The 27,611-nt window shown below is 40.2% G+C and overlaps 1 protein-coding gene across 1 annotated transcript in view; it reads left to right on the top strand.

The window, feature by feature from the left end:
• The window catches only part of HACD2 (3-hydroxyacyl-CoA dehydratase 2), a 112,815-nt gene that overhangs the window by 44,774 nt on the left and 40,430 nt on the right, over nucleotides 1-27,611 (top strand). The gene's annotated exons all lie outside the window — the stretch shown is intronic.

The raw sequence follows: 27,611 nt of genomic DNA, 5'->3' as shown, positions 1-27,611 counted from the left end.
TATTGGTGTTCCCTTTAGCCTTCATTTTCTTCCCTTATCCAGTCTGTGTGACTCCCTCATGCCTTTCTTGTGGCTTCAGTGGCTTCCGCATATTCCCTTCTGGACCATCTCTATCTCCTGAGTTTCCGCTCAGCTGCCCAGTTGGACACCTTTACTTGGTTATTTTGCAAACACCACACATTCGACAGGTACAAAACTTAATTCGTCATTTTACCCCAGAACTGCGCTTTCTCCTGTTCTCTGGATCTATTTGTGGCATTACCAGTTTCTACTAGTTACCTAGAAACCCGACACCTAAGCCTTGACTCTCGCTTCTTTGCCTTTTTACCATTTCCCTCTGCTTCCCTCTCTCTCTTCCTTCAGGGAATATCATTTCTCTGCCTCTCTGTATTTTCAGCCTCTCTTTTTGCTCTCAAGTCCTGCTCTGAAGTCTCTCTATCGCTCTTTGTCCCCCTTCTTTTTCTCCCATTATTTTTCCTAGCTCTTGATCTTTTGCATATTTTTTCCATTTCTTTTTCCACTTCCTTCCTAATTTAGTCCCTCTGCATTCCCTGTTCTCAGATTCTCCTTAGCCCTCACTGCCCAGGTATGAGTCTCGGTCATGGCCCTGCTCTTCTTCCTTTAGAGAATTTGTGTTTACATGGGGCAGCTTGAGGCCAGAGTACCATTTCTGAAGTGTGGGGCAGGAAGTAACAATACTTTTACACTAGAAGCCAGTTCCCTGTTCCTTCCTTTCCCTTCTGCACCAAGAGACGGGCCTATATTTGTCTTCTGAGCATACATGGGGTTCCCAAAAGACAGCTCTGGAGCGCCTTGAGAGCCACAAACAGTTAATATGTGGTTCACGAAACACCTCCAGAAAACCTCAAACTCGGCAAAAGGGATCTGAATGGTCAGGTATAAGGGCTTTAAAGGAATATCAGATAGGGAGCATCAGCCCATCTTGGTATGTTTAATGGTGCTCTTTTTCCCAGCCTTCTTGAGATTTGGTTCATCTTTACCTTTGATCACAGTTGTAGCCTTGAGTAGCATGACTAATCATTCCAGGAGGCAATTGAGTTGAATAAAGAGTGTTTTGAACTCCTAAGTTGTTCTTTTAATGACAGCAGCTCAGAAAGAAATCAAGGATCTATAAATAACGGCAGATTAGCACCCTGAACAGAATGTCAGGAATTAAATAGACAACTTGTTCTTATGGATGGATTTTTGGAGCTGGAATATATTGTTCCTTTATTGACCTAGAAGAAAAGAGAAAAACCAAAAGGGTACGTGACAATTTAAGGCAGGAATAATCTTTGTACTTATATGTTGTTTAATTTTTGGTAAAGTAAGTTGGGTAGACTCTCAAACTATAATAATTCACTTTGCTTTGTTTTTTGAAGGGACATAAAGGATATGTTGTTTGCCCTTCTGCAGTGATCAGATGGTTATTGCTTCCAGGGAATGAACAGATACTCAAAATCATTAAGTAATTACATAATTTATAGTTTACCTAAATATATTTTATGTTGAAAATTTGGTTCTGGTGAAAGGTTCTATGGCTATCTATTGGTATATTAAAAATTATCCTAACTTAAAATGACAGGTGTTTTCTATCTCAGAGTTTCTGTAGGTCAAGATGTCAGGGGCAGCTTAGTTTGTTGGTTCTGTCTCAGTTTCTCTTGTAATTGCAGTCAGATGTCAACCAGGGCCCTGGCTGGTTGGCTCAGTGGTAGAGTGTCAGCCTGGGGTATAGTTGTCCTGTTTTCAATTCCTGGTCAGGGCACACAGGAGTAGCAGCCATCTGCCTCTCCACCCCTCCCCCTTCTTCTCTCTCTCTCTCTCTCTCTCTCTCTCTCTCTCCCCCCTACAGGCATGGCTCAGTTGGAACAAGTTGGCCCCAGGTGCTGAGGATGGTTCCATGGCCTCACCTCAGGTGCTAGAATTGCTTGGTTGCCAAGCAACAGAGCAACAGTCCCAGATGGGCAGAGCAGTGCCTGGTAGGGGGCTTGCTGGGTGGATCCCACTTGTGGGGTATGTGGGAGTCTGTCTCTCTGCCTCCCCACTTCTTACTTAAGAAAAAAATTTTTTAAAAAGTCAACCAGGACTGAAGTCAATGGAAGACTTAGCTGGTACTGGAGGATCTGCTTTTAGGATGTCTCTCGTGGCTGCTAGCAGGAGGTCTCAGTTCCTCACCATTTGGTTTTCTTCACATAGGTCTGCTGAAATATCCCCCTGACATGGCAGCTGTCTTTCCCCAGGGTAAATGAATGGTCCAAGGGACAGGGCAAGAAGGAAGCAACAGTGCGTTTTATGATCTAATGATGTCACACACCATTACTCCTACTTTTTTCTGTTTGTTTGAAGCAAGTCACTAAGTCCAGCTCACGCTAATGGGAAGGAGAGAATTAAGCTCTCCCTCTTGCAAGGAGGGGTATCAAAGAATTTGTTGAAACACTCACAGGCTTGTTTTGACTCATTTATACTTCTTATGATTGGAGGTAGTATAGCTTTGTAGTTAAGAGCATGGACTCTGGCGCCTAACTGCCTTGGTTTGATTCTGGTTTTTTACTGCTTATGGATTGTGTGATTTAGCATGAGTTACTTAACTTATAGAACCTCATCTCCCTCATCTATACAAAGAGAAAAACAATAACACATACCTCATAAGGGTTTAGGCAAAGTAAATTAATGTGAGTAAAGGATGGAGAACAGTGGCTAATACATATAGAATGCTCTCAATAAAAAGTAGGTTATAGTGTCATTGTTATAGTTCCAGCGACAATGTAGCTTAATTTGTTTCTCACTTTATTTCTATGTAATCTAAAGAGTTGCTTGGTCTAATGGATATCACCTCATACAACGTTTCTGTTCATCTTGCAAGTTCTTTAGGAATACATGGATACATGGAAGGAGGAAAGTGAGCTGAGGACCCTCAGTGTAGAGTCCACCTGTAGTAAGTTAGCCTATGAGCACTTTAGCTTCAGAATGAGACACCATGAAAGAAGTGTAACCTTCTCCACCCTGAAACTAACCTGGAAAGGACTTTCTCCTCACCCTACAGGAACTTGCTCTGGGATGTGTGATCTCTATTTATTATTTTTAAGGTTCATTCACATATTCAGCCCATACATATTTGTTAAATTTCATTGTTAGAGTTCAAAGTAAAGTGATCCTTTGTAGTACTGTGAAGAGTCAAATAAAATAAATATTTCCTGGTTCTTGGAGTTTATCTCCTTTTGTATAACATTTTCATCTCATATCTATGGCTGATTTGCTTAATTAAAATATGGTGCTAGCTGGAGATTTTCTTTTAAAATCTGTGTAGGGTCCCTGGCTGGTTGGCTCAGCGGTAGAGTGTCGGCCTGGCGTGCGGGGGACCCGGGTTCGATTCCCGGCCAGGGCACATAGGAGAAGCGCCCATTTGCTTCTCCATCACCCTCCCCTCCTTCCTCTCTGTCTCTTTCTTCCCCTCCCGCAGCCGAGGCTCCATTGGAGCAAAGATGGCCCGGGCGCTGGGGATGGCTCCTTGGCCTCTGCCCCAGGTGCTGGAATGGCTTTGGTCGTGGCAGAGCGATGCCCCAGAGGGGCAGAGCATTGCCCCCTGGTGGGCAGAGCGTCGCCCCTGGAGGGCGTGCCGGGTGGATCCCGGTCGGGCGCATGCGGGAGTCTGTCTGACTGTCTCTCCCCGTTTCCAGCTTCAGAAAAATACAAAAAAAAAAAAAAAAAATCTGTGTAGGAAGAATGGAGTAATCTCAAATCCAACAATTAAAAAAAATGATTAAAGGACAAACAATTATTATGATAGTTAAATACGAGTAAATACTGGGTTTATATCAGATAGATCTTGACCTGGCATTGATTACCACATTCCTGGCTCCAAAAAATGTTAGTTTGTTTGTTTTTCTTTTATTTTTTAAGTGAGAGGAGGGGAGATAATGAGACAGACTCCCACATGTGCCCCAACCGGGATCTACCCAGCAGCTTCAGTCTGGAGCCAGTGCTTGAATCAACCAAGCTATTTTTAGCATCTGAGGCTGACATGCTAGGACCAACCAAGCTATCCTTAGGGCCCCTGGCTGACGTTCAAACCAATCAAGCTATTGGCTGCGGGAGGGGAAGAGAGAGAGAGAACAGGGAGGGAAACAGATAGTCGCTTCTCTTTTGTTCCCTGACCAGAATTGAACCTAGGACATCCATACACTGGCCCAGTGCTCTATCCACTAAGCAAACTGGCCAGGGCCTCCAAAAGAAATGTTTTTAAAAGAGACTCATGAGCCCTGGCCGGTTGGCTCAGCGGTAGAGCGTCGGCCTGGCGTGCGGGGGACCCGGGTTCGATTCCCGGCCAGGGCACATAGGAGAAGCACCCATTTGCTTCTCCACCCCCCCCTTCCTCTCTGTCTCTCTTTTCCCCTCCCGCAGCCAAGGCTCCATTGGAGCAAAGATGGCCCGGGAGCTGGGGATGGCTCCTTGGCCTCTGCCCCAGGCGCTAGAGTGGCTCTGGTCACGGCAGAGCGACGCCCCAAAGGGGCAGAGCATTGCCCCCTGGTGAGCAGAGCGTCGCCCCTGTTGGGATGCTGGGTGGATCCCGGTCGGGCGCATGCGGGAGTCTGTCTGACTGTCTCTCCCCGTTTCCAGCTTCAGAAAAATACAAAAAAAAAAAAAAAAAGAGACTCATGCCTGACCTGAGGTGGTGCAGTGGATAAGGCGTAGACCTGGAATGCTGACGTTGCTGGTTCGAAACCCCAGGCTTTCCTGGTCAAGGCACCTACAAGAATCAACTACAAATTGATGATTCTCACTCCTCACCCCTGCCTTTCTCCCTCTCTCTTTCTCTTCCCTCTCTCTAAAGTCAATAAATAAAATCATTTTTAAAATAAAAGACGCTCATGAATACCACATGTCAAAATTACAAAAGAAAGCAGATTGTTTTTGTTTTGTTTTAGACATAATATAATAGTGCTTTCTTTCTTTTTTTTTTTTAAGGTATCAACTCTGTTTTATAGATGATTCAGAAAATTGTTAACCAGAGGAATTGTTACACCAAATTTCCACCATATTCTTTCTTAATTTATGCCAATAGTCTTTATGGCTACAAAGTATAGCTGAAATAGCTTCTTTTAAAAAGTGTTACCTAGTCCTGCACTCAGATATGTTTTGACCTCTTAAGTCCACCAAAATTTCCCTTCAGATTTTGGGTTTATTTTCTCAACTGTAAAAGAAAGAGTATGTAACAATGGCTGTACATGTCAGGATTTTGACTGTTATGCTTTAACAAAATAGGGGTTTATTTTTCCCATATAATAAGAAGTCTTTCTACAATACTCTGCCATTACTGGTGTGTGACTTCTGTCTCAGTATCTGTGGTCATATAGTTATAAGATAGCTGTGAGGAGTTATGTGGTGTCCTGTCACATCCCAGGTGGAAAGTGGCTGCACAGCGAGGCTTTCCTGAAACTCTCAGGGTTTTTTTAATTGATCAGAACTGTGCCACATGGCTTCTTCCAATTCCAATGGGTTCCAAGGAAGCCAGTGTTTCAGCAGGATATACTGCTACCCCAAATGAGGTCCGGGCTCCGTTAGGGAGGATGCACAGGGAGTCAGCAAGTAGCAGGGGCTGCCACAGAGGATTGGATCCTATTGAGCATTCCCTGAGTCCGTCCACTTGGAAGAGAATATAGTGATACTAGCCCTGGCCAGATGGCTCATTTGGGTAGAGCATGTCCCAGTACACAAGGGTTGCCAGTTCAGTACCTGGTCAGAGCACATATAGGAACAGGTCAGTGATTGTGTCTGTCTGTCTCTCTCTCTCCCCCCTCCTCCCTCTCTCCCCCGCCTTCTCTCTCAAAAATCAATTTTAAAAATTAAAAAAATACATAGTGATAATATAATACTTGATGTGAATAATTAATCTGCTTTATATTTTTTAAGTTGGATTTGAGAAGTAAAATCATTGACTGGTTTATCCTTAGGTAATATATCATACATGGTGATAAATCTCCCCAGCAGTCTTCATTAATTGAAATTGTACCCAGTTTTAACAAAATTTGCAACATTAAATCAAATTGTTCTTTAAGTGAAAAAGCCTATTTTCTAAAGTAACCTTATTTCTATATAACTTATAGAAAAATATAACATATATAGTAAAACTAACACATGCACATTGTAAAAAGGAAATTCAGCTAATATTGAAAGAGGAAAGGAAGAAAGTAATCTAATTACTCAAATAATTATTGTTACCATTTTTATATACATTTCTATGCATACAAAGTATTTGTATTTTAGGATTTAGGTAATAGATTTTGGGTTATTTATTAATATAGTTCAATGTGAATAAGTATCAACTGAGATGCCACTTGACATAAAAATTTGGAAAAGTTTGGATAAATAACTACATTCTAGCTTTCAAAGGGTAAATAAAAGTGCCCTGGGCAGGTGTCTCAGTGCATAAAGCATCACCTTGGCACACCAAGATTGTGGGTTTGATCCCCGGTCGCGGCATGTATGAGAAGCAATCCATGAGTGCACAAACTAAATGGAACTTCTAAGTGGAACAACAAGTTAATGCTTCTGTCTCTTTCTCTGTCTCAGTCAGTCAATAGGGGGAAATTTTTAAAGTAAAAGTAACTATTTAATTTTCATTATTCAAAGCCGTGTTTCTGGAAAAGTTTGGCATTAGTAAATTCTTACTGTTCTTGATTTGTCTTGTAACAAAAAATAAACGCTTTTGCTCTGAGCCTAGGATTTCCTTATTCCTTCCTGAAGCCATTTATTTATTTTGGGGGCTTGAAATATTATCAGAATAATAGCAAATGATTGATACGAAAATAGAATTTTTTTTGACAATGACCATTTAAAGTTATGTGTAGGTTTGGGTCTTTTTGTACCTGAGCGTTCATCTGCCGATCATTTTTTCAAGCCGCAGATGTATTCCACCTCTCTAGTTAAATTTAGCTGAGGAATTGTTAGGTGCAGGTTGTAATTGCTCTTTCTCTTCTCTTCACTCTCCCAGCCTCTGCAGTCCTTTGACAAGCGTCACTCCTCCTGCCAGCAGTGTTTTCAGTGTGTGTCTTTTATGCGCTGTCGACAGGTCCTTTCCGTGTTCTGTGGCCTCCTACTCGGTGATTGCCGCCACCGCCCCCACCCGCGCATGAGCGCAGGGTGAGAAGATAGAGCTGGGCAAAGTCGTTGCCTTTTTCACATCTACTCTGTGAGCAGCCCTCAGTAGACCCTTCTTTTATCCTTCTTAGCTCTCTTTTTTTTTTTTTTTTTTTTTTTTACAGAGGCAGAGATAGACAGGGACAGACAGACAGGAACGGAGAGAAATGAGAAGCATCAATCATCAGTTTCTCGTTGCGCGTTGTGACTTCTTAGTTGTTCATTGATTGCTTTCTCACATGTGCCTTGACCACGGGCCTTCAGCAGACCGAGTAACCCCCTGCTGGAGCCAGCGACCTTGGGTCTAAGCTGGTGAGCTCTTTGCTCAAACCAGATGAGCCTGCGCTTAAGCTGGCGACCTCGGGGTCTCGAACCTGGGTCCTTCCGCATCCCAGTCCGACGCTCTATCCACTGCGCCACCACCTGGTCAGGCCTTCTTAGCTCTCTTACCTGCGGTAAGAGTCTAGTTGCCCCCAAATGGTTCTTGGTGCCTTGATTACTGGCTCAAGGATCAAATAACTATGCTTTTTAGATAGAAGGGAAAGTGAAAATACTGTTTTCCACTTAAATGCCACTTTAACCTTATTTATTGGACAAATAACATTATAAATATAACAATGGAATTTATTTAATAAAAAAGGGGGGATATGCCCCAAATTCTGCAATTGTAGCCAACAATTTTGTTTTTCTATGTTTCTTTCCAGGCCTGTTCTATATGCATATGCAGTTTTTACTTTATTATAATCAGAGTGGCTATCCTTTGACGTCTAAGTTTTTTCTTTTAATATAATTATTTTCCATTTTGTTCCATAATCTCTGTAGTGATACTCAAATGAGTTAATTTTTGAAATAGGTAATTCATTCACAAGGCACAAAATTGAAAAGCTATAATAGGGTATACAGCAAGAAGAAAGCCCCTGTCTCCCAGGTTCTCCAGCTACTACTTCCTGTCCCCTTTTTCCAGACGTAACTGCTTTTCCTGATTCTTTGTGGCTTTGTATTTTTTTTAGCTTGATCCTTTTTCTTTATTTACCGTTTTCAGAATAATGTATTGGTTTCCCAGAATCTTTTAGAGAAGACCAGTGAGAGCTTCTAGGGATTTTTCACCATGTGAAGTATTTTCTATTGTACAGAAGGTTCAGCGGTTGGTTTTTAATCAGGCAGCAGTTCCTCTCTGATCAGCCTGGCATCTCGCTGTGTCAGAGTGGCCTCAGCTGGCAGAGCTTCATTAAATCCAAAAGGAAAAAATGGTTTCAATTTTGAGGGAAAAAGTCCATTTCTGAGAACTATTAACATTAGTCTGTAATTTAAAACAAAATGAGGGCTAGTATTTTTTGTTACTTTACATACCACTCTTCTCATACAGAACCAAAGATATAATTTTCCTCACTCGGGCCGGCACTGACAGACACTGTGCTAGCACTCTAGTGCTCACGGGAATGCATGTGCTCTCTCCCCTCAAATGAGAAAAACCAGAGCATGTTAATGGGACAGTGAACGGTTTTGCTTCTTGTTTTATCATCATGAACTCATGACTTTTAACATATTTGATGTGATTCAATTCATTATAACTATTCTTTCTAATTCTCAAATTGGCCATCTTTGTACAGTGGGAACATCTTTAGGTTGTCTTCCAAGTTATTTTTTTCTCCTTTTCCAAGTGAGAGGAGGGGAGATAGAGAGACAGACTTCTGCATGTGCCCAGACCAGACTTCACCCAGCAACCCCTATCTGGGGCCATGTTACAACCGAGCTATTTTTAGTGCCAGAAGTGGAGGCTCCATGGAGCCATCTTGAGCACCCAGGGCCAGTATACTCAAACCAGAACCAATCAAGCCATGGCTACGGGAGGAGAAGAGAGAAAAGGGAGGAGGGGTGGAGAAGCCACTGGTCACTTCTGTGTGACCTGACTGGGAATCGAACCTGGGACATCCACAAACCAGGCCGACACTCTATTACTGAGACAACCAGCTAGGGCCCCAAGTTCTTTTTAACAGGATCCCAGTCATCTTTTATAATGTCCTTGCTTTCTGGTATGTTATAGTCTCATCTTATAGTCACTGAAATTTTTTTAATTACTGTAAAATATCTCATTAAATTATATATCTACTTGCCTTCCTTAGTGGACAATGTTTAAGTTGTTCCCATTTTAAATATTATTAATAATTTTTCAACCAGTATTTTTGTTGATATATAAATTCTTTAGTCTGTGGTTTATGCCCTTGTGTACATTTTCACATGTAATTGCTAATTCAAAAAGTGATGAATATTATTTTAACTCTTAAAAATATTGCTAAATTGAATTGCAGGAGGTTTGTGCCTGTTTGCAAAATATGAATGTGGTGGTTTTGATATAATGCCAACATTTACATATGCTGATTATTTTTAGTATTCACTAAGTTAATTATATAATATAGGTACTCTTGCAGTTTTTGCTAATTATGAAATTGATTAATTCTATATGTTTATTAACTGTATGAAGTTCATTTTTATATGAATTGTCTTTGCCTTTTGCTTAATTTCCTGTCAGGGTCCTCACTTTTTTTTTTTTTTCCAGAGACAGAGAGTCGGAGAGAGGGCTAGATAGGGACAGACAGACAGGAATGGAGAGAGATGAGAAGCATCAATTCTTTGTTGTGGCACCTTAGTTCATTGATTGCTTTCTCATATGTGCCTTGACTGCGGGCCTTCAGCAGACCAAGTAACCCCTTGCTCGAGCCAGAGACCTTGGGTCCAAGCTGGTGAGCTTTTGCTCAAACCGGATGAGCCCGTGCTCAAGCTAGCGACCTCGGGGTCTCGAACCTGGGTCTTCCACATCCCAGTCCAACACTATCCACTGCGCCACCGTCTGGTCAGGCAGGGTCCTCACTTTTTTAAAGACAAAAACAATTTGTGTTTTTTATATACTTTGAATGTTAACTTTTATCATATTGGTTTTATGTATTTTAATTATTTCTAGTTATATATTGATCAATAATTAACCTTCTTTAAGACTTACCACCAGATTTTAAACAAATATTAATTTGCTGTATTCAGCTGTGTAAGCTTAGCAAGTCACTTCACCTCTCCAGACCTTACTTTCCTCACCTATCAAGTATTGGGTTGAACTTGATCTCTTTGATCTGTTCTAGATCTAACAGTTAAGATTTTCTTAGCTGAAGATCCCCATATTTAAGTAACCCTTGTGGTTCCTTGCCTTTTAAAGACTCTTTCCCATGGAAACCTTTCACAACCATCTAGTAAAGTTAAACTTCATCTTCTTCAATTTTCCTTCCCTAGCCACATGATTTGGTACAGCTCTGATAAAGAACATGGTTTAATAAAAGTGTATTTCTTGGTTTGTGTAAGTGAAATCCTGCTATCATTGATTAAGTCATAAGGGAATGACTATTCTCTCAACCTTGTCATTAGATCTTATATTATTTCAAGTGACCATTGGGGCAGGTTTGGCTTTTTGAAAAAGTTTTATGTAAAAGAATTTTCAGAAGTATATTGAGACAAACTTTAATAAGTTTTAAAATAGAGATACTAATAAATTTTTTTTTAACCCAGTATCCATGGTACTTATATTGTTAATGTAAGTTAGCAAAAAGTGGCTATGAGTTCTACTATCAATTTTATTTGGCCCTGACAGTTTTACTAATTTTTTTTTTTGATAATGTACTTTTTTTTTTTTAACAGGGACAGAGAGAGTCAGAGAGAGGGATAGATAGGGACAGACAGACAAGAACGAAGAGAGATGAGAAGCATCAATCATCAGTTTTTCATTGTGACACCTTAGTTGTTCATTGATTGCTTTCTCATATGTGCCTTGACCGCGGGCCTTCAGCAGACCAAATAACCCCTTGCTTGAGCCAGCGACCTTGGGTTCAAGCTGGTGAGCTTTTTTTTTCTCCTCAAGCCAGATGAGCCTGCCGCTCTCAAGCTGGCGAGCTCGGGGTCTCGAGCCTAGGTCCTCCGCATCCCAGTCCGACACTCTATCTACTGCGCCACCACCTGGTCAGACTAACATGGTACTTTTTAATTGAAATTTGCTGAGTAGAACTTTCTCAACCACAACAAAATGATAAATATGTGAGGTGATGGATGGTTTTTTTTTTGTATTTAATATATTTTTTATTAATTTTAATGCAATGACATTGATAAATCAGGGTACGTATATTCAGAGAAAACATCTCCAGATTATTTTGACATTTGATTATGTTGCATACCCCTCACCCAAAGTCAAATTGTCTTTCGTCACCTTCTATCTGGTTTTCTTTGTGCCCCTCCCTTCCCCCCCCTCCTTCCTCGCCCCCTCCCTCCCCTCCCCCCCATTACCATCACATTCTTAAGGAAAATTTATAGTGAAATATGTAGTGAACCATCTGTATTTCAAGGCTGTTATAAGCAGTCTGGTCTAACACCTGGAGTTCTATGAACAGTAAAAATAATTGGTTTGCAAATTAGCTGTTGGAATGCTAACTATAATATACAGGTTTGAGTGAATTTTCATGACTTACAATGGACTTACTGCGTTCTTTTGGATAATAGTTTCTAATATTTTTTGTTTTTATCTTCAAAATGTGACACCCTTTTATATTATCTTCAGAAAGGTTGGAAATACATGTCATTTTTTTCATGTCTATATTTTGCTCTCATCAGAGATCAGACTTTCAGTAACCTTATTCTTAAAGAGTGGAGGCTCCAAAAGTAAACAAACAAAGGCCTCTGGATAGTTTAAGACTCGAAAAGCTCATTCCATTCAGAGGCCTCCACTGAAGTCAATTTTTTGTGATTTTTTTTCATGTAAGAAATTTAATTAAGTGGAAGAAGATCAGACTGCTAGTGGCAGACATCTGACAGTTGGCCATCAGAAATAGTAAAAACAAAACAAAAATAACCACACACCAGAAAACTGGAAAAAATAAAGGACTCCAGCAAACCGGAAACTACTACTACAGTCAAAGCCATTAAATAGTATATATAAGGTCTACCGGAAAGTTCTGTCCGTTTCTATCACAACAAGTTTCGACACATAAGCACATGTTTATTTAGCGCATTTGTGCCTCTATTTTTATCACTTAATGTATACATACTGACGTAGCAAATTAACTAAAACAAAGTTGATTCACGTTAGTCTTATGTGTGAAGCGATAGTGTACCCATGGCTACTGATAAAGTTTATTTACACCACTGTAATTTTTAAGAATTTTAACAAGGAAGAAATGCTACAGAAGCATGTCTGTCGCATCCACCATATTCCCTGGACTTAGCACCCTCTATCACTTGTTTTTGTCCTTACAAAATTTTTTGAAGGGGAGAAAATTCAAAAATGAAGACGATATCAAACAAGCACTGGCTCAATTTTTCGCATCAAAAGATAAAACATTTTCCAAAAATGGGATATACAAATTGCCCTCATGCTGGCAAGAAATCATTAATAATAATGGCAATTATATTATTTAATAAAGTTTATTGATGGTAAGAAAAATTTGTATTTTGTTTTATTCCAAAAACGGACAGAACTTTCCGGTAGACCTTATATATAGAGTGCTCATGCTCACATTACGGTGTACAGAGATGTGTTGTAGAATTGGACACCGGAAACCTGTATAGTTAACTAGTGTCACCCTAATAAATTCAATAAAAAATAAAGCAAGTGAATGATAGAGATTTTATTTAATCTTTGAAATGATTCATATATTTAGTAAAGAATGCTAACATTCCCCCCCCCCCCGAATAAAAGATAATAATATAGAGTGCCTGGTTCTGTTTCTCTCATGGACACTGAATTATACAACTAGACTGTTTTCTCTCCTTATGTATTGGTGGTGAAGGAGCTCAGAAAAGTCTGTGGTCTGTCCAAACAAGGGCACAGGTCTTCTCTGCATTTACTTAGGTATTAATTTCTCCCATGGTTTCAAGATATTTTTCAACCCTTATTTTCCCCTTGCCCAACTTCCTACCTTACATTTTTAATATGTAGCTTGGTGTTTTCCCAGCTATTCCTAAGTTTCTCTAATGTCTATGGGGAGTTTAGTTCCACCCAAGAGGTTCGAGAGTAAAAGCGAGATAGCCTGCTATAAATGTGAAACACTAGAACAACCCCCCTTCCTTTTGTTTTAGTGTAAAAATGGATTCCCCAAAACATTTTCTCAGGAAAAATCCATGAACATGCACTCTGTGTATATCCTGTGGCTTTGTCTCCTAAAGTATCTTCAGTTTAGTGAATAATAAGCATGAATGCACTTAGTAACACTGTACTTTTAGTACAAAGAAAATGCATTTCCATCTTACACAGCTTAGTACATCTTTTAGAAATGCCAACCTCAAGTAAATTCAGAGCTAATCATATAAAATCCCTAATTTTGCTATTGCTGTTAGTGTAGGACACATATTTTGGTCAGAACACAATAAAGTAAGTATGGTTATATAAAATATATTGAAAATTGTTTTCTTGGAGGGGGGAGACAGGGAGGTGTCAGGTGCTGGAACCCCAAGAGGTATGGCTAGTTTTCTGCATCTGGAAAAAAAAAGAATTGCCCCTTTGTCTATCCTTAAAGAAAGATTAAAAAGTTAATCATCTCCTTGAATCCCATGCTCCTACTGTCTCTTCCTTCTGGCCGGAAATGCTTTGCTTCCCTGAGTTTCGCTTGTACTCCAAGAGAAAATATTTAAGAAATTTTCTGTTTAAAATTGGAATTAGTTCAGACTCAGAATTTTATTTTTGTGTGTGCCAAATGTTTAATTTCTTTCTAAGAATAATGATTTTATTAATTTTGAAGTTATAATTCATGCTTTTATAAGGAGCTCAAGCAGTGTGGGAAAGTACATAAAGTTTTTAAATGATTCCAAATTCAACCAGTAGAACTAATCTTCATTAGTATTAAACAAACCGCATTCCATAAGGAAGAAAAGGTAGATGGATGGAAGAATCAAGATCATTGCTCATAATATATTTGATATAAGCTGTTTTTCTTTTTTTTTCTTTTCTGAAGCTGGAAACGGGGAGAGACAGCCAGACAGAGTCCCGCATGCGCCAGACTGGGATCCACCGGGCACGCCCACCAGGGGCGATGCTCTGCCCACCAGGGGGCGATGCTCTGCCCCTCCGGGGCGTCGCTCTGCCCCAGAGCCACTCTAGCGCCTGGGGCAGAGGCCAAGGAGCCATCCCCAGCGCCCGGGCCATCTTTGCTCCAATGGAGCCTCGGCTGCGGGAGGGGAAGAGAGAGACAGAGAGGAAGGAAGGGGGGATGGATAAACAAATAGGCGCTTCTCCTATGTGCCCTTGCCGGGAATCGAACCCGGGTCTCCCGCACGCCAGGCCGACGCTCTACCACTGAGCCAACCGGCTAGGGCCAGCTGTTTTTCATTAAAGTCATTGGGTTTATAAAAAATAAATAGATTATAAAGCCTTTTTTTGCCATGAGATATAACTTACTAAAAGGTCCCTTAAGTTAAAAAAAAAGGTTATGAAAAATTTTGGTTAGAATTACATTTAGCTATATTTCAGTTTTAGGCAATTCCCTTAATTCTAGTAAGGAAATTAGTATTGTCACTTCTCCTTATGTCTTTTCTTCCCTGACTCCCTTTTCAAAATTGTGTTATTAATTTATTACTGTGGGGCCTGACCTGTGATGGCGCAGTGGATAAAGCATCGACCTGGAAATGCTGAAGTCGCTGGTTCGAAACCCTAGGCTTGCCTGGTCAAGGCACATATGGGAGTTGATGCTTCCAGCTCCTCCCCCTTCTCTCTCTCTGTTTCTCTTTCCTCTCTCTCCCTCTCTGTCTCTCTCCTCTCTAAAAATGAATAAATTTAAAAATAAATAATTTATTACTGTGGTGTATACGCATTTACACTGTTCTGTGACCATATTTACTGTCATTGTTAACTCTTAGCAATATATTTGAATGGATTCATTGTCTACTCTGGTCCCTTTCACCATGACTTCTCTATTCCTAAAAATTCTTATTTTGATTTATCTCTTGTTTGACTGAATTTTTGACAGCATATGTCTCAAAGGTCAGGCTCATAAGCATTATTTGAGAAGCTCTTTCATTTAGTGACATTTACCTTTTCCCATTACATAGAATGCTATCTTGGCTGGCTATAATATTCTTGAACACTCTTTCCTTTGACCTCTGTAGTGTTGCTTCATTATCTTCTGACATTGGATGTTGCTGTGGGGAAGCCTAAAGCCAGGCTGATTTTCTTAATACTTTGTAGGGAACTTATTTTGTTTGTTTGTTTGTTTGTTTTATTGTCTGGATCCATGAAGTGTTTTTGTGAGCAAGAAATCTTTTAGTTTTACACATTTACTATCACTTGTTTTCTGGAACACAGTGTATTTTTTCAGTACAAACTGAGTTTTTTATTTTGTTTTTAAGATTTTGTTTATTGATTTTACAGAGGAGGAGGGGAAGTGAGAATTATCAATTCGTAGTTGTTTCACTTTAGTTGTTCATTGGTTGCTTATCATATGTGCCCTGACTGGGTAAGCCAGGGTTTTGCACCGGCAACCTCAGCGTTCCAGGTTGACGATCTATCTGCTCTGCCACCACAGGCCAGGCAAGTTCTTTCATTCCTTGGATTACATATACCCTTAAATGTATTTTCTGTTTCATGTTTTGGGTTCTCTGTTTTGGGAGAACATTTATCTTGGTGTTGGACTGACTTTATTTTCCCTAGTTAAATTTTCTTCCTTCCAGTTGCTTTGATAACCGACTTCCCCCTAGATATAATGCGTACCTTTTTCCTCGCATTGTTTGTATGCTCGCCATTTCTTTTCATCTTGCTAAAGTGTGAGCAGTCTTGTCCAGCCATTTTATTTTCCTCTGATATATATGTGACTGCATTTCCACAGTATTGATGATTTAATTGTTTTCCTCTGTGAGCTATACAGTTTAAGGATTGGAATCTTCCTGTTTTATATATTTTCCTACACACTGAAAGCATGTGGGTAGGGCTTGGGAGAATGCATAGATATTAAAACATAAAGCTTCAATAATAAAACAATGTATATATGTATTGATATAAAAAGATCTTTGGGATATTTTTTAGGGAGAAAAGCAAGCTGTAGAGCAATGTGTATAAAATGCTATTATATAAAAGTTGGGGGAAATGTATATAAATGTATATTTATATATTCACTTACATATTTCTGTTATATACCAAAAATATATAGCTAGAATGATAGAATGATAGACAAAGAATGAATAATTAGTTACCTGTGGGAAAGGCACCTGAGTGGTCGGAGGTTGGGATTGGGGCAGGGGAGACTATTCTCTCTTTATACTTTTTTAAAATTTTGAACACTGTGAATGAATTACTTATTAAAAACATGTGAGCTCTTCCTTCTCTTCTGAGATTTAATTGCTCCATCCTGGATTCCACAGCCGTGTAGGAAATATACCTTGTTTCCATAGGGAATTCTGTATCAGTCCTCCAGCACGGTGTGCAGCCTGAAAACTTGGTGTTGATGAGGTACCTCCTGGTTAGTCAAGTCTCCTCAGACTCCATGTCTGTCACACTCCAGTCAGAAATTTATATTTCTCTCCAAATCTCGTCCTATTAGTGAAAATTCTCAGGATTTTACTGATTCACTTCGGGGCACGGAGGTAGAGGAAGCGGTGTGCTTTTGGTTAACACTTTTAAATATATGTGTCATAAAGTTGTACCCCATTTCATTTTGGTTGCTGCTGGTGATTTTTGTTGTTACTTAATTTTATGACGTTTATTTCAGTGGCTCTGGTATTTGGATAGGGATGCTGGTTTCACTTGCCGTCATTTAGTTGAATTTCTAGCACCAACTTTGTGTCTCCTGCCTCGGTTTGGTCTGGTCTCCATTACCCAGTATGTCGTGCTGGCTGGCTCCTTCGCTAGTTGAGGGCTCCATGTGAACACTATCCTGCTCTGCTCCCACCTGTGTTGCCTTTCCTGTACCTAGCTTTCACCCTGGTCTGTTATGTAGATAGCCGGTCTCCCAGCCCCACTCTCTCGGCCCATCTGAGGGCTGCCCCAGGAAGGGAGGATTTCCAGTGCTGCCAAGCTGTATAAGGTAGAACTGGCAATTGATTTCTTATTTCCCTAGAACCAGAGTGGTCTGAAGGCTCCCAAGCCAGTTCTACTTGATACAGCTTTTGCTACACACACACACACACACACACACGCACGCGCACACGCCTGTGTTTCTTTTCCCTGCTAATATTTTGCTTCAGAAGTTTGCCCTTTCAGTATAAATTCCCATAATTGTCAAGTTATAATCTTGCATTGCCAAAGACTTACACTGCTGACAGAGATACCTTTCTGAAACCAAGAGGTAATCATGCCATTCCCTATTTATAAATGTTTAGAAGCCTTACACCATCTTGAGGGGAAAGTCCTAAAAATAAGAGCTATCCCAAAGCAAGTCAGTTACAGCCTAAGAGCGTGAGTTCCTGAAGGCAGGGACACTGTCTCCTTCCCCGTCATAGCCCAGCACAGAGAACAATACCTGGATGGCATGGAGCAGGTACTCCAAAAATATTTTTTGAATTAAATTAATAAATAATAGATGCCTAGTAAATAATTTTTTAAAAGATTTTTATTCATTTTAGAGAGGAGAGAGAGAAAGAGAAGTGAAAGAAGGGGAAGGGAGCAGGAAGCATCAACTCCTATATGAGCCTTGACCAGGCAAGCCCAGGGTTTCGAACTGGCAACCTCAGCGTTCCAGGTTGACGCTCCATCCACTGTGCCACCACAGGCCAGGCACCTAGTAAATCCACCTAGTAAATCATTTTCAAATGATTTTTGATATATAGCTCACTGATAAGATTGCAAAATCTCTTTTTCTTGCCTTAAACCAAAATTTTAAGTAATTAACAACAATAAAAATCCTGCAGGATACTTAAATATGCTATATTATTGTGTTCAAAAAGGGGTAATGGCATAATAAATGCAAACACAGTAGGATTGACTGTAAGAAGTCTAGAAAAGAAGGAGAATCTGTTCTGTCTGATCTGTCTAGCCTCCTCATTGTGTGAGGATTTGTGGTAACTTATACACACAAAATATAATAATTTAGTACACTTCACATTTGGCTTTAAATTTTCTGACTACCAAGTTGAAAAAAAAAAAGGACAGCTGAGTTATATAATTCCTTTCATTGGCGAGGAGCAAATAATTCCTAACATTAAGTTCTAAAACAAACTTCCCACTTGGGACTTTATACAGTGAGAATTGAGTTCCAAGCTGGATATTATGCTGCATACCATTTCTACAGCAAATAAGATAATTTTTTACAGTTTCTTATGAAATCCACCTGATAGTAGCAATAAACCCAACTCAATGATGTCAGTTCTGTTTAGAGCTAAGATAATATGGTCCATCTATGTGGCCTTCTGTTGTTCGTCTGGTTTGACTCCAAGGATAAACTTAGAGCTCCTGTCCTTCAGATGGTCTTTCTTATATAAGGGTTTTTTTTTTTTTCTGCCAGCCTTTTGACTGGCCCAGAAGAGCAAGCATTTTGAGATTGGGCTATCAAGCTAGAGGCCTAAGCTGCTGTTTTCTGGGTGACTGGTTGAAATAGATTCATATGCAATAGAAACTAAGTGAGAGTTGGTATGAATGATGATATCATTTGGGGAAAACTCAGTTGCCTAACCAGGCAGGTTCCCTAAATAGGAAACACACGAGCACCTGCAGGCAAAGCCAGAAACATCACTGCATCTCAAGCAAATGGGAAAACATTAATCAGCTTTGCATTCCCTAACATAAGTGTTCAACTACTGGCTCTTTATTCCCTAATTTATTAAGAATTAAATTTATGATGGAAGGTATATTAAAGCAACCATGCTTATATATTGCTGGTGGGAGTATATATTGATACAAACTTTTTGGAAAGCAATTTGACAATATATTTCAAGAGCCTTCAAGGAATTCATACCATTTGATATAGTAGTTCTTCTAGAACTGTTGCAAGGAAATAATTTTTTTTTTTTTTTTTTTTTTACAGACACTGAGAGAGTCAGAGTGGGATAGATAGGGACACAGACAGGCAGGAATGGAGAGAGATGAGAAGCATCAATCATTAGTTTTTCATTGCTACACCTTAGTTGTTCATTCATTGCTTTCTCATATGTGCCTTGACCGGGGGCTACAGCAGACTGAGTAACCCCTTGCTCGAGCCAGCGACCTTGGGTCCAAGATGGTGAGTTGTGCTCAAACCAGATGAGCCCGTGCTCAAGCTAGCAACTTCGGGGTCCGAACCTGGGTTCTCGCATCCCAGTCTGACGCTCTATCCACTGTGCCACCACCTGGTCAGGCAGAAATAATTCTTAAAGAAAAGAAAAAGGTATAAGCCTTAAAAATTATAAATATTATTTCTAATTCTTCATTACTTCATTTATAGTATCAAGAAATTGGAACAATTTTTAAATGTCTCTCAGAAGGAAAACAGATAAATGTATTCCACTCAAAGGAGTATGCCTCAAGTTAAAATATTTTGAAGACTGTGTTTTAAGATAGAAAATTTCTGAAATAGTTAATTAAAAAGCAAACTACAGAGGATGAACAATAGAAATTGGACTCTTTAAATATTATACTTAAGAATTAATATCAGCCCTGGCCGGTTGGCTCAGCGGTAGAGCGTCGGCCTAGCGTGCGGAGGACCCGGGTTCGATTCCCGGCCAGGGCACACAGGAGAAGTGCCCATTTGCTTCTCCACCCCTCCGCCGCGCTTTCCTCTCTGTCTCTCTCGTCCCCTCCCGCAGCCAAGGCTCCATTGGAGCAAAGATGGCCCGGGCGCTGGGGATGGCTCTGTGGCCTCTGCCCCAGGCGCTAGAGTGGCTCTGGTCGCAACATGGCGACGCCCAGGATGGGCAGAGCATTGCCCCCTGGTGGGCAGAGCTTCGCCCCTGGTGGGCGTGCCGGGTGGATCCCGGTCGGGCGCATGCGGGAGTCTGTCTGACTGTCTCTCCCTGTTTCCAGCTTCAGAAAAATGAAAAGAAAAAAAAAAAATAAAATAAATAAATAAATATTATACTTAAGAATTAATATCATTAAAATGTACATACTACACAAAGCAGTCTACATAGTCAATGCAATCCCTATGAAAATACCAATAGGATATTCTTTTCAGAACTAGAACAAATAATCCTAAAAATCATATGGCACTGCAGAAGATCCTGAACAGCCACAGCAGTCTTGAGAAAGAACACAGTTGAATGTATCATACTCCCTGATTTCAAACTATATTACAAATCTATGATTAAAACAGTACAGTACTTGGCTCAGTGGTAGAGCATTGGCCTGGCGTGCAGAAGTCCCGGGTTCGATTCCCGGCCAGGGCACACAGGAGAAGCGCCCATCTGCTTCTCCACCCCTCCCCCTCTCCTTCCTCTCTGTCTCTCTCTTCCCCTCCTGCAGCCGAGGCTCCATTGGAGCAAAGATGGCCCAGGCGCTGGGGATGGCTCCTTGGCCTCTGCCCCAGGTGCTAGAGTGGCTCTGGTCGCAACAGAGCGATGCCCCGGAGGGGCAGAGCATTGCCCCCTGGTGGGCAGAGCGTCGCCCCCTGGTGGGCGTGCCGGGTGGATCCCGGTCAGGCGCATGCAGGAGTCTGTCTGACTGTCTCTCCCTGTTTCCAGCTTCAGAAAAATACAAGAAACAAAACAAAACAGTACAGCACTATAGAGTGTCAGCCTGGCGTGTGGAAGTCCTGGGTTCAATTCCTGGCCTGGGCACACAGGAGAAGCGCCCATCTGCTTCTTCACCCTTCCCCTTCTCCTTTCTCTCTCTCTCTCTTCCCCTCCTGCAGCCAAGGCTCCATTGGAGCAAAGTTGGCTCGGGTGCTGAGGATGGCTCCATGGCCTCTGCCTCAGGTGCTAGAATGGCTCTGGTTGCAACTGAGCAACACCCGAAATGGGCAGAGCATCGCCCCCTGGTGGGGTTGCGGGTGGATACCAGTCAGGTACATGTGGGAGTCTATCTCTCTGCTGCCCCCAACTTCTCACTTTGGAAAAATACCAAAAAAAAAAAAAAAAGTACAGCACTAGCACAAAAACAGATATGTAGATCAAAGGAACAAAACAAACTGCCCAGAAATAAACTCTCACTTATGCAGTTAACTAATTTACAACAAAGTAAGCAAGATTATACAATGCAGAAATGACAGTCTTTTCAAAAAGTGGTGTTAGAAAAACTGAACAAATAAATGCAAGAGAATTTTAAACTGGACACTCTTGCACCATATACAAAAAATAAACTCCAAATGGATTAAAGACTTAAGTGTAAAACTCATAGAAGAAAATATAGGTAGTAAAGTTATTCAACATCATCTTAAAAATATCTTTTTGGATATGTCTTCTCAGGCAACGAAACAAAAGTGAAAGTAAATAAGTAGGATTGCATCAAACTAAAAAGCTTCTGCACTGTGAATGAAACCTTCAGTAAAACAAAAAGACAACCTACTGAATGGGAGAAGATATTGACAAACAATATATTTGATAAGGAGTTAATATCCAAAATATATAACAAATGCATAAAACTCAACATCAAAGAGATCCAATTGAAAAATGAACAAAGGACATGAATACACATTTCTCTAAAGAAGACATATGATGGCAAACAGGCATGTGAAAAGACACTTAACATCACTAATCATTAGGAAGATTCAAATCAAAATCACAATGAAATACTACTGTCTACCTGTTCAGAATGGTTGTTACCAAAAGTCAGCAAATAACAAGTGCTGGCTAAGGAGTGGAAGAAAAAGAGCCCTTCAGCACTGTTGGTGGGATTGTAAACTGGTGCAGGCACTATGGAAAACAGCATGAAGGTTCCTTTAAAAATTAAAAATAGCCTGACCAGGTGGTGGCACAGTGGATAGAGCGTCAGACTGGGATGTGGAGGACCCAGGTTTGAGACCCTGAGGTCACCAGCTTGAGCGTGGGCTCATCTGGTTTGAGCAAAAGCTCACCAGCTTGAACCCATGATCACTGGCTTGAGCAAGGGGTTACTTGATCTGCTGAAGGCCCACGGTCAAGGCACATAGGAGAAAGCAGTCAATGAACAACTAAGGTGTCGAAACGAAAAACTGGTAATTGATGCTTCTCATCTTTCTCCGTTCCTGTCTGTCTGTTCCTATCTATACCTCTCTCTGACTCTCTCTCTCTGGCTCTGTAAAAATAAATAAATCAATTAAAAACATTAAAAATACAACTGCTCTATTAACTCAGCGATTCCTCTTCTGGCTATTTATAGGTTTACAGTTGTTTGTATGGGAACTAATATAGTAATAAATAATGCCAGAATAATCTCTGGCCTGACTGGTGGTGGCGCAGTGGACAGAGGTTGACTTGGATGCTGACCCGAAGGTTGCCAGCTTGAGTGCAGGCTCATCAGCTTGAACTGTTGCTGGCTTAAGCCCAAAGGGTCACTGGCTTGGCTTGAGCCCCCTGGTCAAGGCACATATGAGAAGCAATCAGTGAACAACTAAAAAGTAATACATCTACAAACTGATGCTTCTCTTCTCTCTCCCTTCTGGTCTGTCACTCGCACGCATGCACTAAAAAAAAAAAAGAAAAACAGTGAACTGTTTTGCATATTCACAACTGTAAATTTACTTTTGCCTCACCCTGGATATGCACTCCTGTGTTTATTGCAGCATTATTTATAACAGCCAAGATACGGAAGCAAAGTAGGTATTCAGTAGATGAATGGATAAAGATGTTCTACATATATATATACAATAGAATATAACCAATTAAGAAAATGAAATCTTGCCATTTGCAACATGGATGGACCTAGCGGGTATTAATGCTATGTGACATAAGTCAGACAGAGGAGGACAGATACCATATGATTTCATTTATATGTGGAATCTAAAGAAACAAAACAAAACAGATTCAAAGAAACAGAACAATCTGATGGTTGCCAGAGAAGGGGGAGAAAGGATGGGTGAAAAATAAAATAAAAATAAACTCAGGGCCTGACCTGTGGTGGCGCAGTGGATAAAGAAAGCTTCGACCTGGAACACTGAGGTCAATGGTTCGAAATCCTGGGTTTGCCCAGTCAAGGCACATACCCCCTCCTCCTCCACTGCCTTTCTCTGTCTCTTTCTCTCTCTTCTGTCTAAAATCAGTAAATAAAATCTTTAAATATATATATATTTTATATATATATATACACACACACACACACACATACACACAAACACACTCAGAAGAGATTGGTGAAAAATATACCAAAGAGTAAATCTTTGTTTTTTGGTTAATAAAACTTTTTAAGAAAAAAAATCTAGTAGTAATTTTTTAGCACTTTTGAAAAGAAGACATATATAAATTTTCATATTCCCTAGAAAAAGGGTCTTTATAATAGAGAAGGAATAAGTAATAAACCTGTGTTCAACTGAATTGCTATATTCAGACTTCCCAAATCCCTTTGTTTAAAGTTACACTTACTAAGCATTCTGACATTGGTTAATAGGATTATATAGGTTTCAAGTGTACTTTTTTTTATTTTAATTTTTTATTTTATTATTATTTTTTTCAGACAGAGAGTCAGAGAGAAGGATAGACAAGGACAGACAGACAGGAACAGAAAGAGATGAGAAGCATCAATCATTAGTTTTTCGTTGCGCATTGTGACACCTTAGTTGTTCATTGATTGCTTTCTCATATGTGCCTTGACCGCGGGCCTTCAGTCGACCGAGTAACCGCTTGCTCAAGCCACCGACCTTGGGTCCAAGCTGGTGAGCTTTTGCTCAAACCAGATGAGCCCGTGCTCAAGCTGGTGACCTCGGGGTTTCGAACCCAGGTCCTCAGCATCCCAGTCTGACGCTCTATCCACTGCGCCACCGCCTGGTCAGCCTCAAGTGTACTTTTCTATGCTACATGATCTGTATATTGCATTGTGTGCCCACCACCTAAAGTCAAGTCATCTTCCATCACCATAAATTTGACCCTCTTTACCCTTCACTACTGTTCACCCCTTCCCTCTGGTACCAGACATACTGTTGTCTTCGTCTAGAGTTTTTGTTTATTTTTCTTGTTTGTTGCTTTCAGTTTTATTTCCTACATATGTGAAATCATGTGGTTAACATTTTTGGTCTGACTTATTTCACTTATTATATTCCCAATCCATGTTGTCACAAGTGGCAGTATTTTATCTTTTTTATGGTTGAGTAGTATTCCATTGTAGATATGTATCCCATCATTATCCAATCATCTATTGAAGGACATCGGTTGTTTCCACTTCTTGGCTGCCATGAATAATGTGGCAACGAATGTAAGGGTATATATGTCTTTGAGAATATATGTTTTCAAATTTTTCAGGTAGATACCTAGAAGAGGGATTGCTGGGTCATATGATAACTCTATTCTTAATTTTTTCAGGAACCTTCATATTGTTTTCCATAGTGGCTGTACCAGTTTACATTCCCACCTGCAGTGAACGAGGGTTCCTTTTTCCCCACAGCCTCTCCAACACTTGTTATTACCTGTCTTGTTGATAATAGCTAATCTAAGGTGATATCTTGTTTGAATTTGCATTCTTCTAATAGCTAGTGAAGTTGAGCATCTTTTCATGTATCTGTTGGCCATTTGTATGTCTTCTTCGGAGAAGCATCCATGCTGGTCCTCTGCCCATTTTTTAATTGGATTGTTTATTTGGTGTTGAGTTGTATGAGTTCTTTATATATTTTGGATGTTAACCCCTTGTTGGAGCTGTTGTTTGCAAATATCTTCTCCCCTTTGGTTGGCTGCCTATTTATTTTACTGGCAGTTCCCTTTGCTGTGCTGAAACTAAAGAGTCTCTAAAATCCCAAATATTCAGTTTCTACAAAGTCTTTGCTTCTATTTTAGAAGCACTCCTTTCCCCTCCTAACCTTCCAGTATAATGTAATCTACTTTATATCTCTATAATTTGCCCATTCTGGATTTTTCATATAAGTTGAATTATGCAACATGTGGCCTTTTGTCACTGGCATCTTTACTCAGCATAATGTTTTCAAGGTTCATTAATACAGTAGTATAGGCCCTGACTGGTCAGCCTGGCACGCGGGGGACCTGGGTTCGATTCCCGGCCAGGGCACATAAGAGAAGCGCCCATTTGCTTCTCCACCGCCCTCCCCCTCCTTCCTCTCTGTCTCTCTCTTCCCCTCCCGCAGCCAAGGCTCCATTGGAGCAAAGATGGCCCAGGCGCTGGGGATGGCTCCTTGGCCTCTGCCCCAGGCGCTAGAGTGGCTCTGGTCAAGCGACGCCCCGGAGGGGCAGAGCATCGCCCCCTGGTGGGCAGAGCATCGCCCCTGGTGGGCGTGCCGGGTGGATCCTGGTCAGGCGCATGCGGGAGTCTGTCTGACTGTCTCTCCCCGTTTCCAGCTTCAGAAAAATACAAAAAAAAAAAAAAAAAAAGATAAAAAAAATACAGTAGTATATGTCATTTTTTTATTTAATATGTATTTTTAATTTTTTTACTTTATTTCTAATGTTCTATTGTATGGATATATCATATTTTATTTACTCATCTGTTGTACATTTTGTTTCTCTCTTTGACTAATGTGAATACTATGAACGTTCATGTTCAAATTTTTGTGGTATGTTTTCCTTTCTCTTGGAGATATATATATATATACACACACACACACACACACACACACACACATACACACACACGCACAAGTAGAATTGCTGGGTCATGTGGTAATTCTGCATTTAACACTTGGAGGCATTGCCAGACTGTTTTCCAGAGTAGCTACACCATTTTATAACCGCATCAGCAATGTATGAGGGTTCCAATATCACAATAGCCTCATCAACACTTGTTATTATCTGTCTTTTTTATTATAGCCATCCCAGTGGGTGTGAAGCTTGTATCATTATGGTTTTGATTTGCATTTCCCTGATGACTGTGTGCATATAGTCTTTGGAGAAATCTCTATTCAAATCCTTTGTCCACTTTATAAATTAGGTTCTTTTTATTGTTAACTTGTAGGACTTCTGTATAGATTTTGGATGTAAATCCTTTATTTGTAGATATTTTCTCCTATTCACTTTCATGATGATGTCCTTTAAAGCACATCAGTTTAATTTTGATGAAGTCATTTATTTATATTTTTTTCTTGCTTTTAACCTAACAAGTCATTGCCTAATCCAAGGTCATAAAGATTTACATCTGTTTTCTCCAAAGAGTTTTATAGTTTTAACTCTTCCATTTAGGACTTTGATCAATTTTGAGTTAATGTTTGTATGTGGTTTAAGGAAGTGTTCTAATTTCATTCTTTTGCAGGGGGCTGTCCAGTTGTCCCAGCACCATTTGTCGAAAAACAATTATTTTTCCATTGATTTGTCTTAGCATTCTTGTTGAAAATTATGCAGCTATAACTGTAAAGTTTAGTTCTGCACTCTCAACTTTATTCCATTGACCTGTGTGTCCATACATTTATATTTTTCTTTCATTCACTTCACAAAGATTTATTAAGTACCTTTATTTGCTAATAGCATTGCTCGTCATGTCCATATTACTTGCTTTTAGGAACCAAACCATCCCTCTTGAAGCCCAAATCCTCTTGAAGAAACCCATTCTAACAGGATATAGCACCTCATTTTCTTTCTTTCTTCTTCTTTTTTTAATGTTTGTTGTATTGATTTTAGAGAGAAAGGAAGGGAGAGTGGGAGAGAGAGACGGAACATCAATCTGCTCCTGTATGTGCCCTGACCGGGGATCAAACCAGCAACCTCTGAGCTTCAGGGCAGTGCACTAACCAACTGACATATTTGGCCAGGGCAGCATCTCTTTTTCTTAATGAGATATAAAGTGATTTTCTTTCATAGCCAAACCTATAGAGGCAGTTACATCTGATTTGTACACAGTCTTTTGACAAGTTGTAGTTTGTCCGACTATGTAAATGTTCAGAAGTCTTAGTGCGTTTTCGAGCGCTTGGAAATAGATCTGGGATTGTCCAATGAATGTATTGAAGATGAGGTTAGCTTTAAAGTGGAAGAAGCATCTATGACTGTGGTGAAAGATTCCTTCCATGTACAACTTGAGAGGTTCAGGAAATTGGTAACTAGTTGCTGGCAGCAATAAAGCCAGAGAGAAATGGTAGGGGGTGGGGGCTGCTGGATCGTATACCCATAATTCTACCTTTAGATTTTATCCCAGTAGCAGCCCCTTGCCAGTGTAAAGTTACAAAGAAAGAAATGATGTTTATAGATATGGCTTATTGCTGGGTTTAAGATGACCTAACGGAGGCAAGAATTTTATGTAATGGTGGAGCCTGGTCTCTAGATAGAGATTGTGGTTGTAGGAACTGAAGGGGAAGGCCAAAGAAATGCGAATGTAGCAGAACTTGATGGTTATATAAAATAATTAAAGAGGATTCCGGTGTTATAACTTGAGGACATTCAGAAGATAATTGGTCCAGTGCTTACTGTAAGAAGGTGAGAAGGAATGGTTTATAAAAATAATAGACTTTGATTTTGCTATGCTTATTGGCAAAATCTTCAGTGAATTATAA

Source organism: Saccopteryx bilineata, chromosome 8, assembly GCF_036850765.1.
Source record: "Saccopteryx bilineata isolate mSacBil1 chromosome 8, mSacBil1_pri_phased_curated, whole genome shotgun sequence".
Taxonomy (NCBI): Eukaryota; Metazoa; Chordata; class Mammalia; order Chiroptera; family Emballonuridae; genus Saccopteryx; species Saccopteryx bilineata.
The sequence above is the reverse complement of the archived record's forward strand: the minus strand, read 5'-3'. Positions and strand labels throughout refer to the sequence as shown.